Below are 18,038 nucleotides of genomic sequence, written 5' to 3'. Positions count from 1 at the left end.
AAGCTTTCAACATACTCTTACTCATTGCGGGGATGCCCAGAAAATAAGAAAGACCTCATTTCAAATCAACAATGACCACTGTTGACAATGGAAGTATAAACATGGCCTTAATACATGAATTGCTAGTCATCAGCCCTGTTAATAGACACTGCATTTGCTGTACACACATGTGGTTGGAGGCTGATGCTCACATTGGCCAAGAGGGGCCAGTGAGGGCTTGGGGCTGCCCAAAATGCAAATCAGAAAAGAGGGGCCACGTTCCCTCAGCCCCCAACGCTGTCCTGTGGGTAAATGAATTGCCTTGCTAGGTTGCTCAGATCAGTGGTTGGGAAATTTGGTCTGCCCTCAGCCTGGGAGCAAGCGTTCTCTGTTTAGTTCAGCACAGATGGGCCCCTAGGAAGCCAACACACACACATTCATGTACACGCAAACGTACACCTGCCCAAGTCCCACTCAGATTTTTCCAGGGACCCCACCCAGTTGTGTGAAATGATTAGACGGCTCTGGATGCCTCCTGTTTTCACACACCACTTGCTTTCTATACAAACAATACACACTTCTGTAAGGTAACTTTAAAGTTTTGGCTGTAAAGTAACAGAGATCAAAATAATTGCATTTATGCAAGATAGAATTGGGCCTCCCTGGTGGCTCAGATGGTAAAGAATCTGCCTGCAGAGCAGGAGACCCAGGTTCTATCCTTGGGTCAGAATAGCCCCTGGAGAAGGGAATGGCTACCCACTCCAGTATTCTTGCCTGGAGAATTCCATGGACAGAGGAGCATGGCTGGCTACAGTCCATACGGTCACAAAAAGTTGGACACAATGGAGCAACTAACACACAAAATATAATTTGATTTCTCTCATAGAAAAGTTTAGAGGGAGGTGGTCCGGGCTGGCTTGGGAGCTCTCTCAGTGAAGTCTTTGGGGGCCCACGCCCCTTCTCGGCCATGCATGGCCTCTGTTCCCAAGGACACCTTCATGGCAAACAGCTATTCCCGCCATCATCCCCACAGTCTGGCCCACTGGAGAAAGGAAGGGATGGAGAGGAAGGGAGTAACAGCCTTTAGCTGTCTCTGTTTTTAAAATTTTTATTGAAGTAAAGCTGATTTACAATGTTGTGTTAATTTCAACTCTATAGAAAACTGACTCGGTTATATATACGATTTAGTTCATCATGGAATATTAAATATAGTTTCCTATGATATACAGTAGGACCTTGATGTTTATCTATTTTATATGTAATAGTTTGCATCTGCTAATCCCAAACTCCCGCTCCACCCCTCCCCAACCCCACTTCGCCTTGGCAGCCACCAGCCTGCTCTCCACATCTGTGAATCTTTTTCCGTTTTGTAGATAAGTTCATTTGTATCGTATTTTAGATTGCACATATAAGTGATATCATATGGTATTTGTCTTTGTCTGGCTTCATTCACTTAGTATGATAATTTCCGAGTCCATTTATGTTGCTGCAAATGGCATCATTTCACTCTTTTATGGCTGAGTAATACTGCAGCCATGAAATTAAAAGACGCTTACTCCTTGGAAGGAAAGTTATGACCAACCTAGATAGCATATTGAAAAGCAGAGACATTACTTTGCCAACAAAGGTCCGTCTAGTCAAGGCTGTGGTTTTTCCAGTGGTCATGTATGGATGTGAGAGTTGGACTGTGAAGAAAGCTGAGCACTGAAGAATTGATGCTTTTGAACTGTGGTGTTGGAGAAAATTCTTGAGAGTCCCTTGGACTGCAAGGAGATCCAACCAGTCCATTCTGAAGGAGATCAGCCCTGGGATTTCTTTGGAAGGAATGATGCTAAAGCTGAAACTCCAGTACTCTGGCCACCTGATGCGAAGAGTTGACTCATTGGAAAAGACTCTGATGCTGGGAGGGATTGGGGGCAGGAGGAGAAGGGGATGACAGAGGATGAGATGGCTGGATGGCATCACTGACTCAATGGACATGAGTCTGAGTGAACTCCGGGAGTTGGTGATGGACAGGGAGGCCTGGCGTGCTGCAATTCATGGGGTCACAAAGAGTTGGACACAACTGAGCGACTAAACTGAACTGAACTGAATGTTCCACTGTGTGTATATATATACCACATCTGTATCCATTCCTCTGTCATTTGGGTTATTTCCATGTCTTGGCTATTGTAAATAGTCACAGCTATCTCTTAAGTTTCCAGAAGCTTTCACATGACACTTCCATTAGCCGGAAGGTAGCTATGTGTCACCTTTTTCTACCTGGGAAATGTCATCCACAATCCAGGCCAATCCCATGCAATGGAATAAGGAAGAATGGATATAACTGGATGAATCAGAGTGCTGTCCTGTGGACTTAGGTCTCTTTTTGACCTGGCGAAAGGATCCACAACCAGTTTTCACTTCTCCTGGAGATAGAAGAGAGCTTATTGGCCAGTTTCATCCTTTTTTCTCCTGTTTCACTGATGCTAAAACTAGCTCAAGAAAAGAGAAGTGACCTTCACAGGTGCCATATAATCAATTGGTGGAAATGCTGGATGTGGCCCCTTGTTCTCCACACTCTCAGCCCAGAGTCTCACTCTCTGCTCTCGGGTACCCTGTGTCCTGGCTCCTGGCCGCAGCCCATGTGTGATGGAGAAGGCAGGTCAGCAGAATAGGGTCTGTGCTGGTGTTGGATGGGGGAAGGACTCCTGAGAGCCTTCCAGAGGTCAGACAACAACCTAGACATTTTACATCCGTCACTTTAGCTAAAAATTCCAACAATCTGTAAGGGGAGAAGCACTCTTGATTTACAGAAGAGGAAAATGAGTCTTGGAGAGCTAAGGCCTTTGTCCAAGGTCACGGCTGCTGAGCCCCAGGGCTGGGTTGAAGGAGCAGTACTCAGGTCTGTCTCATCTTCTACTGCCCTGGGAAGCCATGTGTCACCCCAAGCCACCCTTGCCCTGGGGTTTGAGCAGCATTCTTGCAGGGCACACTGGAGGGAGCAGCAGTGTCCAGGGTGGGCCGTGTGTCTCTGCGACTGGGCTTCTCCTCCCTGAGTCCCTTCCACCCCTGCCCACGCACATCCCCACGGTGCCTGCTCTCTGTGGTCCTGGCTTCACTAACCACAGCTCCCTCTCTGTCCAGTGGGTCAAGGGGTCATTCCTAAGCCTAGAGTCACTCCAGGTACTGTGGATAGACAACCTCCCCAAGCTCAGCATCCTCATCTGTAAACTGGGCCCAACAGTATCTGCCTTGCTGCACTGTGGGGAAGAGTGGGTCAGTGGGCGCTCCGCCCATAAATACTCCTTCCCTCCCCTCTCCCATCTGCCCAGGGCCAGCTCTGCTGATGATCTTTGGGCCTCAGTGTCCTCTCTCGTCTCTGCTGTGCCCTAGATACAGGCTGGAAATGTCCTAGACAGCCTGCCTCCCTACTGGCTTCCTCCCTGCATCCAGAACCCCCTTTCTGAGCATCCTGGTGCCTGACTCAAGCCATGCTGAGGGGGATCCCTCCTGGGGAGCCTTGAGAAGCTCCTGGGCTGACAGCTGCCCCGAGGTGTGGGTTGTCCAGCAGGGTCAGATGATGGCCAGGGACATCCCTCAAGGTCCTGAGCCCAGATAGCCACTCCCCAATCCAAGCTCTATGAGGAGCCTGGTGGACATGCTCTGTATGAGACCCCCAGAGCCCTGATATCATGTGAATGTCACCTAAAGGGACTAGTGCAGGAGTGGTCATGGCCACTGCCCTGGGCCGCAGGAGGCGGGGAGTGAATGTGTATGAAGAAGCCCTGTTGCCTGCCAGGACCTGCTGGGGACCTTGTCCCTCCTTCCTTTGCGTCCTCCCCTCCCTCTGCCTAGAACGCCCTTCGTGACTGCTTTTGTCCGGGTGATCCTACTTGTGCTTACGATTTGAACAAGGGCTGCGTCTTTCAGGGAGTCCCCCAGTGCCCCCAGGATTAGACACCCTCACAGAGCCCTCTCAGCTTCACCAGAAAAATGCACATCGTCTGAGCTGGTGTAAATAAACGGTACTCCGCAAACTCTTCCACTGCGAGGTTCAGCAGCAGAGTATAAACACTAGGTGTTTTAGGTCATGGAATAAAAACAGCCACGATGACAGTTCCTTTGATCTCAGTGGTTAATGTGAACTTTGCACTATCCTCCAAAATCTGCACTTTTGTAACACAAAAATTTTATTAAATTATATAAAATTTTTAAAATTTATTTTTAATTGGAGGATAATTACTTTACAATGTTGTGTTGGTTTCTGCCATACATCAACATGAATCAGCCATAGGAATGCAAATGTCCCCTCCCTCTTAAATCTCCCTCCCATACCTCTAGGTTGTCACAGAGCACCAGGTTGAGCTCCCTGCATCATATACCAAATTCCCACTAGCTCTCCATTTTACATATGATAATGTATACGTTTCAATGCTATTCTGTCTTTGTCCCGCCCTCTACTTCCTCCACTGTGTCCAAGTCTGTTCTCTATGTCTGCACCTCTGTTGCTGCCCTGCAAATAGATTCATTAGTACCATTTTTCTAGATTCCATACATATGTGTTAATATACAATAAATTACATAAAATTTTACTTGCCACAATCCTTCAAAGAGATACATGTCCCTACATAAGGGAATGTGTTTTCTCCAGCTTGAGAATCACCAACCTAGAGGTGAGGAGTGAAGGAGACATCTAAAGCCGACATATGGCATCGGCTGGGATCAACTATTTTTGGAGTTGGAGACTCTCCTGCCATTTCTTACCTGTGTCTTGTTGCTTCATCCCTGGACCCACTTACCTTTCTCTGAAGTAACTTTGAAGCTTTGGGCAAGTACTGCAGTGTCAGGCCATCACAGTAAGGGAGGAAATGTTGATCAGGTGGAGACTTTACCATAAATTTCAAAGTACGCCTGACAAAAGGGCATTTGTCACTTTTCCTACTTCTTTATGATCTTTGACCAGGCTCGGTTCACCCTTGGGTGCTCTGGAAGTGTCTGCCAAATGAGTGAATGGAGTTCTCAAGACCAGAATCAATAAGGTTGATCCTTATTGAATGTTGGCTAGAAGGTTGAATGTGTGATTGTAGGAATGAAGGAAGCTTCTGGGAAGTTGGGGGTGGGAGATGTGCAGGAAAGGTAAATGGTATGCAACCCATCTAATCCTCACACATCGTTATGAGAAAGGTGCCTATGTGAGTCTGCTTGGGCTGCCATAACCAAATGCCACACACTGGATGGCTTAAGCAACAGAGATTTATTTTCTCACAGTTCTGCAGGCTTGGCATCCATGCTTAGGAGGCCAGCAGAGTCAGGTGCTGGCGAGGACTCTTCCTGGGGTGCAGACTGCCACCATCCTGCTGTGTGCTCACGTCGTCTCTTTGTGTGACACAGAGAAGGAGGGACAGCGTGCGTTCTGTTGTCTCTCCTTGTAAGGGTACTAATCCCATTGTAAGGGGCCCACCCTCACAACCTCATCTGAATTGAATTACCTCCCAAAGACCCTACCTCCAAATACCATATACCATCACATCGGGGTGAAAGGCTTCAACATGTGAATTTTGAGGAGATGTAATTGAGTCCATAGCTCTGCTAAATGTGTCCATCAATTTAGGCTGGGTTATGCCATGGCAACAAATAATCCCAGCATGTCAGTGGCTGAAAGTAACAAAGGTTTGTTTCTTGCACTTGGTACAGGTCCAGCACAGGTTATCAAGGGGCCTCTGCTTTTCGTGGTCTTTCATGGTCACCATGGGAGTGGTGGTTGTGGGGAGGATGTGGCAAATCACTTACCATTTCACTGGCTAAAGGAAATCACAAAGCTATTTCTAAGTTCAAAATAGGTAGGGGGAAACAAAATCACTTTTCTGAATGTTTGAAGAGTGTCTGAAAGAACATCTGTCTATTAAAAAAGAAAGTAGATGGAGAAGTACAATCATACCGTGTGTCCAGAAAGAGAATTAGAGTATTTGTGAACAGCCCAAATGACCCATGTAATCTTATTCCCATTATACAGGTAGATAAACTGAGGCAAAGAGAAGTTAAGAAAATTTTCCCAAGGTCATTCAGTTAGTAAGGAGTGGAGCCAGGATTTGCACCGAGGAAGTCTGATTTGTGAGCCTAAGAGTAATGCTGGCAAGGCAGACTTCTGATGGTCTCCCATTCTGTCCTAGAGGAAGGGCAGGCCGTATACCACAGGTGCTAAGAGGAGGCCAGGAGACTGGCACATTCAGATATCACTTGTCCTATAACCTGTCCCACCAAGGAGCTGCCACTGTCCCCAGAGCAACACAGGAAGCATAAGATTCATTGGATTGGACCAAACTGGATTAATGACAAGGCACTGACCTCATAGTTTGCCATAGGCCAGGCACTAATACATGCAGCACTGAAGCATCTACAGTTTCCCCATCCAGTCTCAAATTCAAGTATACCACTGTTCCCACAACTACCTCCACAATCCTTGGCATGGAGAGCTCCTCACTCCACTTCAGGTCCTTGAGATGCCTGACATGTCCTTCTACCCATCAACACCAAGAATCCATGTGAAACTTGAAGGGCTGGGCCCTGGTTGCCGGGACCTCTTTCCCACCTCCCCTGCCCCTTGCAGCTTGGTGTTGCTGCCTTCAACATCCTACTGGCTCCTAGTGCTCAAGACCAGCCTGGACATTCCTTTCTTGGTCCTCCAGGGGCCCAAGCATCCCCTTGGCAGAAGTGAATTTAATTAAATATGTGCATGGAGTCGATCTGAAGAGGACTGAATGAAGAAGAGTACTTGTCTGGATGTCAGATACCTCCTGGGTTAACTGCTCAGCATAGTCTGGGTAGATATGAGTTAGACTTGCTGTCTCTTTACATCAATGTCTGGTCAATTTGGAAACTTAGTCTATAGTAAACAGACGGACAGACAGATGGATGAATGGATACATGGACAACAGATGGATGGACAAATGAATAGGTGGATGGACAGAAGGAGGATGAATGGATGGATGGATGGATGGACAAATGGATGCAGGGAGGGATGAATGCATGGATGGATGGATGAATGGACAGAGGGATGGATGAATGCATGGACGGATGGATGGGTGGACTGACAGATGGATGGAGGGATGGATGAATGCATGGACTTATGGACGGACAGATGGATGGCTGGTTGCTGGAGCTGTAATCCTATGCAGCTTCCTATCAAGTCTTTTCAGGACTGTGAGCTAGTGCGATCCTGGCACACGTCAGATCAGTAAATGCTTGTTGAATGAATGAATGAGGCCAGAGACCAGCACCAAGTCTGGGCAAGACGCACCAGCAGCACTAGCAGGACCTCGGGCTCTTGACCCCGGCTCCAAGGGTAGCCCCACCAGCTCACAGTTTCCCCTGACGAAAGCTCCTCCGCGGTGCCCAGCATTACTGACCACAACTTTGCACGTGAGGCACGGCGGAAGCACACAGGAGCCTCAGAGAGCGCCTTTTGGACAGCTTATCTCTTGGCAAGATTAAGCCGGCTCTCCACAGAGGGGCCCGTATTGCAGGTCTGCGGGGAGGGCCAGGCCCGCCGAGTTTGCACCTTTTACCCAGCATCTGTCCCTGGGATCAGGAGAGCCGGGAGGCTGGATTAGACGGGTCAGCGCCCTGATTGACAGTGACACTTCCACCGGCGCCCCCGCCTGCCCCCCGGCCTCTCCCGCTGTTCCTCTCCTGCCTCACCCGGGCCCCATCCTGTTCCCGAGAGCGGCCACTGCCTTCTAATCTCCTTACCAGGAAATTATTTTCCTGGGTGTGAAATCCCTGCCCCGGGAGGGAGGGCAGCAGAGCAGCCTGCCCTGGCCTGGAGGCTGACCACAGGGCTGTCTCCCAGAGACATCTGGCATGGGGGTGGGGACAACCACAGCTAGCAGTGGGCACAGCTCAGGCAGCTCCATCCCAAACATGACCCTGACCTCCAGAGTGGGCTGTCCCCACACTGCCTTCCCCTATCTCCATTCAAGGGACTTTTTGAGAATTGGACCTGCCTGCCAGTTGGTGACTGACCCCTCCAGGAGAGAGCAGCACGGAGGTGGTGCGGGGGGCACTGGGAAGAACCCGGCCCCTGGGGAGGTGGCCTGGGACCCCACCCTGGCCCTGTGCCAGCTGCTCTGTGACTCTGGACACATCCCAGCCTCTGTGACCTCAGTTTCCTCCTGTTGTAACCATAAATGGACTCTGAAGTCAGGAGTGGGGTCTATATTTCACATCCCGGGATCTGGGTGTATATGACTACAGGAACACGGTTGGGGCAGCAGGGGAGCAGCCCTGAGCCCCAAAACATTTCTCAAAGGGGCTCGGGTCCAACTGGCGACAGGTTTTGAGGGACTATTTGTCTGTGATAGTTACTAAGACCACAAAGGAAAACCTTAGAGGAAGCAGGGTGGAAGCTGGGGCCCCTGTGTGGTTCACAATATCCACAAACCTGTGGTCAGACCAAGGGAGGAACCCATGAGGAACAAGGGATGGGACAGCTCTTTAATGCACATGCTGGCAACTGCCTGTCAATGGGATGGGGGAGGAGGGGAGGGTTGGTCTGACTATACCACGGGGCTACCTGACCTTGGACCATTGGTAACTTCTCTGTGCCTCAGTTTCCTCAACTGTGAAGTGCAGATACAGCAGCCTTTTTAAAAAAATTTTTTTTATTTATTTGGCTGCATCAGGTCTTAGTTGCATCACATGGGATCTTCGTTGCAGCACACAAACTCTCTAGTTGAAGCATATGGCTTAGTTGCTCCACCATATGAGGGATCTTACTTCCCTGACCAGGGATCAAACCTGCATCCTTAGCATTGCAAGGCAAATTCTTCAACAACTGGATCACCAGGGAAGTCCCCAGCAACTCTGCATCATAGGCTTGTTGTGAGGATTTGGGGCCATGAATACATGTAAAATTCTTAGGTCCCTGGAACAAGTGCTGCTTTATGATGATGATGATGATTTTATCACTATTGTTTGTCACAGAGCAGTGCTCAAGCCATTGTTTGCTGCTGTGGGCTGAATTGCATCCTCTAAAAAGATGTGTTGAAGTCCTGACCCCTGATACCTGTCAATGAGATCTTTTTTGGAAATACCTAGGGCTTCCCAGATGGTGCTAGTGGTAAAGAACCCACCTGCCAATGCAGAAGCCATAAAAGATGCAGGTTCAATCTCTGGTCAGGAAGATCCCCTGGAGGAGGGCATGGCAACCGACTCCAGTGTTCTTGCCTGGAGAATCCCATGGACAGAGGAGCCTGGCTGGCTACAGTTCATGGAATTGCAAAGAACTGAACATGACTGAAGTGATGTAGCACGCACACACAGGGTCTTTACTAGATGTAATCAAGATAAGATGAAGTCCCACTGGAGTAGAGCGGGCCATTTTTCCAATGCAACTGTCATCCTTATCAGAAGAGGAGAGAGACACAGAGACAGTCACAGGTGGAGCAGGCCCTGTGGGGACAGGGGACAAGATCAGTGTGACGCAGCTGCAGCCAGGGAGCCCCAAGCCCACACCGAAGCTGGGAGGAGGCGAGGAAGGATCCCGCCCAGAGTCTCAGAGGGAGCAGGGCCCTGCTGACACCTTGATTTTGGACTTCTGGCCCCCAAGACTGTGAGACAGCACCTTTCTGTCTTCAGCCACCTGTTCGTGGTGCTTTCAGAGCAGCCCTCAGAGGTGTTACAATAACCAGAGGACTGACTGCAGACCAGGAAGGTGCAGCACACAGTAGATGCTCATTCAGGGCTGGCTGATCTGCTTGCAGGATGCCTGAGGATGGGGAAGGGTGGGGTTTGGGGAGGGCCCGGTTCCTACGCCCTCTTTCAGGCTTTGGTGTGGCTGACGGGGGCCCTCAGGCTGCTGGCTGGAGGAGGCATGGCTTTTTGATGTGTGTGTCTGACCTCTTGGCCACAGGTCAGCCATCAGAGGTGAAGAGGGTGCAGCCGTGGGGTCTTGCTGACAGAGTCAAGGGTCCTGGGATCAGCGACACCTCTGAGAGGATGCAGCTGCCTTTGAACCAGGCTCTCAGGATGGACAGACAGAAAACAGGCCCCAAGGCAGGGCTCCTTCCTCTGCTCTCTGATTCACCCTCACGGGAACCCTGTGCCCCTAGTGACACTGATGTGGTCCAAATACCTCGAATCGTTGCGAGACCCCTGGAGAAGGGGCTGCGAGGTGCTGGGGGTCCCAGAAGAGGAGTTTCCTGTGTGCACGCAGGCTGGGGGTGGAGCATATTTACACAGGGCATCTCTGCCGGAAAGGCACAAGCATGCTTGCCCTACAGATGCGGAGACTGAGGCTCAGCCAATCACACAACTGGCCACTGAACAGAAGGAAGTTAGGCTTTCACCCAGTCCCCTGGGCCCCAAGGCCCAAGCCCACTGTGTGCCGTATCCTTTTTTAAGCAGAAAAAATTTCCCTTCAAGTGCTCCTGAACACTTCCACCCACCTGTAAGCCCTTTCCCTGTCCAGTACCTTGGAATACCAATGCCATTAACTCTCCCTTATAGGGACCATTCTGAGTCGCCTCCCAAATCAACGTTTATCTTCTGGGCCCTTGAAATTTCATGCGCTACAGAACAAGCAGATGCACGGCCTGGGAAAGGTGGGAAGGACCCCGGGGGCTTGAAAGTCCTACGCTTGACCTAGCTGTTATCTTTCTTTACCATTCTGGGCACAATACAGAAGCTTCTTGTGCCTTGAATGTCCCATTTATCAGTTGTTGTTCAGTTGCTCAGTTGTGTCCAGCTCTTTGTGAACCCGTGGACTGCAGCACACCAGGCATCCCTGTCCTTCACCATCTCCCAGAGCTTGCTCAAACTCATGTCCATTGAGTCAGTGATGCCATCCAACCATCTCATCCTCTGTCATCCCCTTCTCCTCCTGCCTTCAGTCTTTCCCAGCAGCAGGGTCTTTTCTAATGAATCAGCTCTTTGCATCAGGTGGTCGAAGTATTGGAGCTTCAGCTTCAGTCCTTCTATTAAATATTCAGGATTAATTTCCTTTAGGATTGCCTGGTTTGATCTCCTTGCAGTCCAAGGGACTCTCAAGAGTCTTCTCCAACATCACAGTTCAAAAGCATCAATTCTTAGGTGCTCCGCTTTCTTTGTAGTCCAACTCTCACATCCATACATAACTACTGGAAAAGCCATAGCTTTGATTAGATGGACCTTTGTTGGCAAAGTAATGTCTCTGCTTTTTAATGTGCTATCTAGGTTGGTCATAGATTTCCTTCCAAAGAGCAAACATCTTTTAATTTCATGGCTGCAGTCACCATCTGCAATGATTTTGGAGCCCAAGAAAATAAAGTCTGTCACTGTTTCTATTGTTTCTCCATCTATTTGTCATGAAGTGATGGGACCAGATGCCATGATCTTAGTTTTTTAGAATGTTGAGTTTTAAGCCAGCTTATTTGCTCTCCTCTTTCACCTTCATCAAGAGGCTCTTCTCCTTCGCTTTCTGCTGTTAGGCTGGTATCATCTGCATACCTGAGGTTATTGATATTTCTCCCAGCAATCTTGATTCCATCTTGTGCTTCATCCAGCCCAGCATTTTGCATGATGTACTCTGCATGTAAGTCAAATAAGCAGAGTGACAATATACAGCCTTGATGTACTCCTTTCCCAATTTGGAACCAGTCTGTTGTTCCATGTCTGGTTCTAACTGTTGCTTCTTGACCTGCATACAAGTTTCTTAGGAGACAGGTCAGGTGGTCTGGTATTTCCATCTCTTTAAGAATTTTCCACAGTTTGTTGTGATCCACACAGTCAAAAGCTTTACCGTAGTCAATGAAGTAAAAGCAGATGTTTTTCTGGAATTCTCTTGCTTTTTCTATGATCCAACAGATGTTGGCAATTTGATTTCTTCTTCCTCTGCCTTTTCTAAATCCAGCTTGAACATTTGCAAATTCTCAGTTCAAGTACTGTTGAAGCCTAGCTTTAAGGAGTTTGAGCATTACTTTGCTAGCATGTGAAATGAGTGCAATTATGTAGTAGTTTGAACATTCTGTGGCATTGCCCTTCTTTGGGACTGAAATGAAACTGACCTTTTCAAGTCCTGTGGCCACTGCTGAGTTTTCCAAATTTGCTGACATATTGAGTGGAGCACTTTCACAGCATCATCTTTTAGGATTTGAAATAGCTCAGCTGAAATTCCATCACCTCCACTATCTTTCTTTGTAGTAATGCTTCCTAAGGCTCACTTGACTTCATACTCTAAGATGTCTGGCTCTAGGTGAGTGATCACACCGTCGTGATTATCTGGGTCATGAAGATCTTTTTTGTATAGTTCTTCTGTGTATTCTTGCCACCTCTTCTTAATATCTTCTGCTTCTGTTAGGTCCCTACCATTTCTGTCCTCTATTGTGCCCATCTTTGCATGAAATGCTCCCTTGGTATCTCTACTTTTCTTGAAGAGATCTCTAGTCTTTCCCATTCTGTTGTTTTCCTCTATTTCTTTGCACTATTCACTTAGGAACGCTCTCATATGTCTTCTTGCTGTTCTTTGAAGATCTGCACTCAGATGGGTATATCTTTCCTTTTCTCCTTTGCCTTTTGCTTCCCTTCTTTTCTCAGCTATTTGTAAGGCCCCCTCAGACAACCGTTTTGCCTTTTTGCATTTCTTTTTCTTGATTTTGATCATTGCCTCCTGCACAATGTTATGAACCTCCATCCATAGTTCTTCAGGCACTCTGTCTATCAGATCTAATCCCTTGAATCTATTTGTCACTTCCACTTTATAATCATAAGGGATATAATGTATCAGCTACCTACTGCCAAGTAACAAAATACCCCAAATTTCATGACTCCAAAGCATTGGTTTACTCAAGATTCTACTGTTGAGGGAGGTCTTGCTGGGGTCATTTGTGCAGCTGGCAGGAGTAGTCGGTTTTCCTCCCCACAGCCTATTTGTGTTCATCAGGACAGCTCCATCTCTTGTGGGACTGCAGCAGCACCCTAAGAGAGCAGGGCCCTCTGAGCATCATGTGGGCTGGTGCCTCAATACGAAACAAGTCACATGGCCAAGTCCAGAGGAAAGGTGGACGGGGACCCACGAGGACATGTGTAGCAGAAAGTGGCGTCAACAGGGGGCATTTATGTAATCATTTGCCACATCCTCTATCCTAAATTAAAAAAATTTTAAGGCAGAAAAACATAGCTAGAAGGTCAGGTTGTCAGCCCTCTCTGTTTGCCCTCACACAGCAATTATATGGGGCTTTATTTATGGTTTAGGAAAAATCATTTCAACATAATGCTGCCACCTGAGTTTCCCACCAACCCTCTGACACAGGTGTCCTCAGGGAAGAGGGATTCAGGAAAACCAGATGCTAAGAGGTGGTGAAGGAGGCAGGACCCAGGCCACATGGCACGAAGCCCATAGGGCCACATCTGTCCCTCTGGGCTGGTCCCCTTTCCTAGAGGCAGGGCTCAGCCCAGGCTGACGGACTGTCCCAGGATCCGGCAGCTCTAGAAGCTGTTTTAGAAAGAACCAAGGGCAGCATCCCCTGAAGTGGGGGTGAGCCGCGTGATGGCCACCTGTTCCTAGAAGCTGTTGCTGCTGCCCTGGAGGCTATTCTCAGGGAGGCTGAGGAGTGTCCATGTGGAACATCTCCCATCATGGCCAAGAGGGCTCTGCAGGTCAGCTGAGGCCACAGAGATGGAGAAAAGTGTAGGGCTTCCCTAGCCTCAGAGGCCAAGGCCGAAGGGTCTGGTGCCTTTGTCTGTCCACAGGACGTGACCCAGCAGCAAGGGCAAGAGCTGGGCTTGAGCCACCACAGCCCCAGAATGTCACCGCCTGGAGCAGGCGCTGCTTCCTACTATAGACCTGGGATTCTGCCGGGTCCAGGGTCCCCTCGGGACACATTGTTCCTTCTGGCTGTGATGCCATTATCCACTTCTAGAAGGGAACCCGCCCATTCACACCACAGCTGCCAAAGAGGGAAGATTCAGTGTTTACAATTGTTGGTGTAAACAATGTGTGTGCCTCCCATGATGCTTCTCAGGGAACAGAGCATGTTCTGGTTTATCTTCCTTTCTGAGTGGAGGTTAGGTCACCAATATCTGAAAACACATATGTCAAGTGGAGTGGGTCCATATACATGCACCCACTATGGTTGAGCGTATGATGTGCAGAGCGTGCACAACGCACACAGTGACCTGTGATATGGGTGCAGACGCTGTGTGTGCACCTTGCTGTGAAGCTCATTTCTAAGTGCTACGTACTGCATGTAGATCTGGCTGTAGACGCACATCCACGGTGGTGATGTGCTATGTACACCACTAGATGTGTCATTGCTGGGTTTTTTTTAATATTTATCTATTTGGCTGCCTCGGGTCTTAGTTACGGCATGTGGGGGCTTCACTGTGTCAGGAGGGAGCGCTTGATTCTCTAGCTGTAGTGTGCTGGCTCTGGAGTGTGTGGCCTCAGTAGTTGTGGCAGGGGGCTGAGTCACCCTGAGACCTATGGGGTCTTAGTTTCCTGACCACGGATCGCAGCTGTGTCCCCTGCACTGCAAGGTGGATTCTTAATCACTGAGCCACCAAGGAAGTCCCTAGATGTGTCATCTTTGGATGCATGTACCCTTACATACTTCACACCCACACCCACATAATGCATAGCATGTGCTCACAGGTACTACATAAGATTTGTCTGGAAATGTACACGTAGGAGCCTGTGTGTGTGCACATGCTTTGTGTGGGTGTAAGAAGTACATTTGCTCTGAACTCCTCTGTAATCTGACCATATGTGGGAATGGCCAAGGAGCACAAGGCTACATGGGGCTATATGGACCCCCACGGTCCATCTCGTCCCCCGAGTCAGCTGTCACATCCTGGCCACCCTCCTTTGTGTCCAGCTTCCCCCTCTCCATGTTTGCAGACAGCCTTGGCACTGTGCCTCTGTTCTGAACACTCCTAATCCTCCCGTGACTCAATCCCTAATCCCAGGGCCTGAGCTCTTGGGAATACTCCCTTGGAAAGGAGGGGGCTGTGACTGGTTCCGTGGCTGTGGCTGGCAGGGAGGGGGGACTCGCTCCCAGACACTGCCACCCTTGCCCCCACCCCTACTCTCCTAGATCCCTGGAACCAGGGCACACTTGCTCTCAGCTCTGGGGGACGGGCTTCAGGACAAGGACCAGGTCTCCAGGTGCTTCTAGCTGGGGTCATCTTGGCCACTTGTCTGGAGCTGTGCTGCTTCCCTGAGGACAAATCCGGCACTTCCTCCAGGATGCCCACTGGCCTAAATTGACCCACTGCTCTATTAGCTCATGTTTCTCACTTCCTCGGTGGTCACGTATTTCATCCATCCCATCCCAGGAGGTGGGATTTTCCCCAACATCCTTGGCCTTTTGCCCCACTCCTTCATTCTCACCCCAGAGCGGGTGCTGGCCACCCATCTAGGGGAATTAGGGTGAGGAAGGGGGCAGCCCAGCCACAGGGAGGGCACCCGTGGCTGAGCCTTTCAGAGCTGCCAGCAACCAGGGTGGGAGGCAGAGAAAGGTAAGTCCAACTTGAGGCTCATCCATTGTCATCACATAACTAACCATAAACTCTGGTTCACTTTTTCTCCTTTAAATGGCATTTTTATCTCCATCTACCATAATTTTATCCTCCTAATTAGTTACTTTGCCAACAAAGGTCCATATGGTCAAAGCTATGGTTTTTTCAGTAGTCACATATGGATGGTGAGAGTTGGACCATAAACAAGGCCGAGCACTGAAGAATTGATGCTTTTGAGCTGTGATGTTGGAAAAGACTCTTGAGAGTCCCTTGGACTGCAAGGAGATCAAGCCAGTCAATCTTAAAGGAAATCAATCCTGAATATTCACTGAAGGACTGATATTGAAGTTGAAGCTCCATTTTGGCCACCTGATGTGAAGAGCCAACTCATTAGAAAAGACCCTGATGCTGGCAAAGATTGAAGGCAGAAGAGAAGGGGAATACAGAGGATGAAATGGTTGGATGGCATCACTGACTCAATGGACATGAGTTTGAACAAGCTCCAGGAGATGGTGAAGGACAAAGATGCCTGGCATGCTGCAGTCCATGGCGTGGCCAAGAAGCAGATGCGACTGAGTGACTGAACAGAAAATTAGTCCCAAACTGGAGCATCCACAGTATTTATTTTGTTTTTAATTCAGTCTCCTTTAGCCCCAAGTGACTGACCCCCCCCCCCACCCCACTTTGTGCCTGGCGCAGCACTGGGTCCTGAAGACATTGGGACAATAATGTGACATAGTCTCTGCCCTCGTGGAATGCATGATTCATGGAGGAGGGCAGCACACATGTAAACGGATGCATGTGTGCTCAGTCATGTCCAACGCTCTGTGCCCCCATGGACTCCAGCCCGCCAGGCTCCTCTGTCCATGGGATTCTCCAGGCAAGAACACTAGAGTGAGTTGCCAGTTCCTCCCCAGGAGATCTTCCTGACACAGGGATGGAACCCATGTCTCTTGTGTCTCCTTGTATTGGCAGGCTGATTCTTTACCACTTAGTCACCTGGGAAGCCCCATATAAATGGATACCTCATGCATAATGGGGCCTGCAAACACAGGAGACCTAAGAGACACAGGTTCAATCCCTGGGTTTGGTAGATCCCCTGGAGGAGGGTATGGCAACCCACTCCAGAATTCTTGCCTGGAGAATCCCCATGGACAGAGGCGCCTGGTGGGTTACAGTCCATGAGGTCACAAAGAGTCAGAGAGATGAATGAACGACTAAGCACAGCACAGGGTGGCCAGGGCTTTAAAGGAAAGGAGAAGACTGCAGAGCAGACAGTACTGGTTAGGTTGTGGAGGGCCAGTCTGAAAAAACAACGAGAAAGTGTTCTGGGGTGAGTGATGGCATATGCAAAGGCCCTGATGTTGAGTGTGGCTGGAATATGGTGAGAAAAGAGGAGCAAGAGTTGAGTTTGGAGAAAAAAGCTTGCTCATCCCTTATAGGACACTGTCTGTGGAGCCTTGAAAATTTGGGGAGAAGGTAATGGCATGACTCATGCATTTTACAGAACAATCTGGCAGCCATGAGTTCCCTGAGAGCAATCCTGGGCAACCACTGAGTGGGCACAGTGCAGGCATTGTCTCAGATCCTGGGCAGAGGAGGGGTGATGGCTGGAGCCCTTCCCCAGCCAGCAGCTATTAATACTAGTACAGCAAGAATAGCAGCAAGACAGTTTCTTGTTCATGGGCGTCATCCCATTTAATCCTCACCCCTGGGAGTTAGACGCTATTTTGCACCTTCACTCGTCAGACATGGAGCCGAGGCTCAGAGAAGTTAGATAATTTAGCCAAAGTCACCCAGACTTTCGGGCACAGAGCACAAAGACACACAGTGCTGCAGAGGTCGGGTGCCTCTCCTCGCTCTCTGGAAAGAACTGGATTTTGCTCCTGGTGAAAACTTTTCTCTGGGTGTGTTACAAAGCATGTTCTTAAACATTTTTAAAAAGCACAATGACTTTGCACAATAAGTGCTTCTTAGTTCAACAACAACAACAAAAAAATGGAGATTTAATTTGAGAGTGGTTGGTCCAGGGTGGGACAGAAGCGTGATGGAGGACACCAGGGCACATTTGCTACCCCTCACCTGGCAATCTTCCAAAGTGGTGCTTCTCCATGGCTGTTAAGATGATGACAGAAAGATGAAAATCGGGAGGCTGGCGCGTCAGTACACGGGTGAAGCCAGGAGCTGCAGGAGCGCCTTTCAGATCTGCTTGCCTTCCCATCAGCCAGCAGCGCCCCTCATCCGAGCTGCCTCCCTCAGATATGAGAACAGGGGAAGCCATTAACGGGGGCCCTGAATACCCCCAATGTCCCCACGTCAGGTCCTGACCTCCCAGGAGGGAGGAAATATAATTGCTGGAGATTTGATAGAATTATCAAAAATATATCAAGTCAGCTACCTAAATTGTGAAACATGCTGGAAAATGTCCTACCATATAAGAAACCATCTCAAAGCAAGGTCATGACTGTCATCTTTTAACAGATGCCCACCACCATATCCACATTATCTGTGCCACCCCCAGCACACAGACACACACACACACACACACACACACACACACACTCACTCACACAAAGACCTAAATT

This window comes from Bos grunniens, chromosome 2 (assembly GCF_055505025.1).
Source record: "Bos grunniens cultivar Pamir isolate PY7600 chromosome 2, Bosgru_T2T1.0, whole genome shotgun sequence".
NCBI lineage: Eukaryota > Metazoa > Chordata > Mammalia > Artiodactyla > Bovidae > Bos > Bos grunniens.
This window is presented reverse-complemented; position numbering follows the sequence as displayed.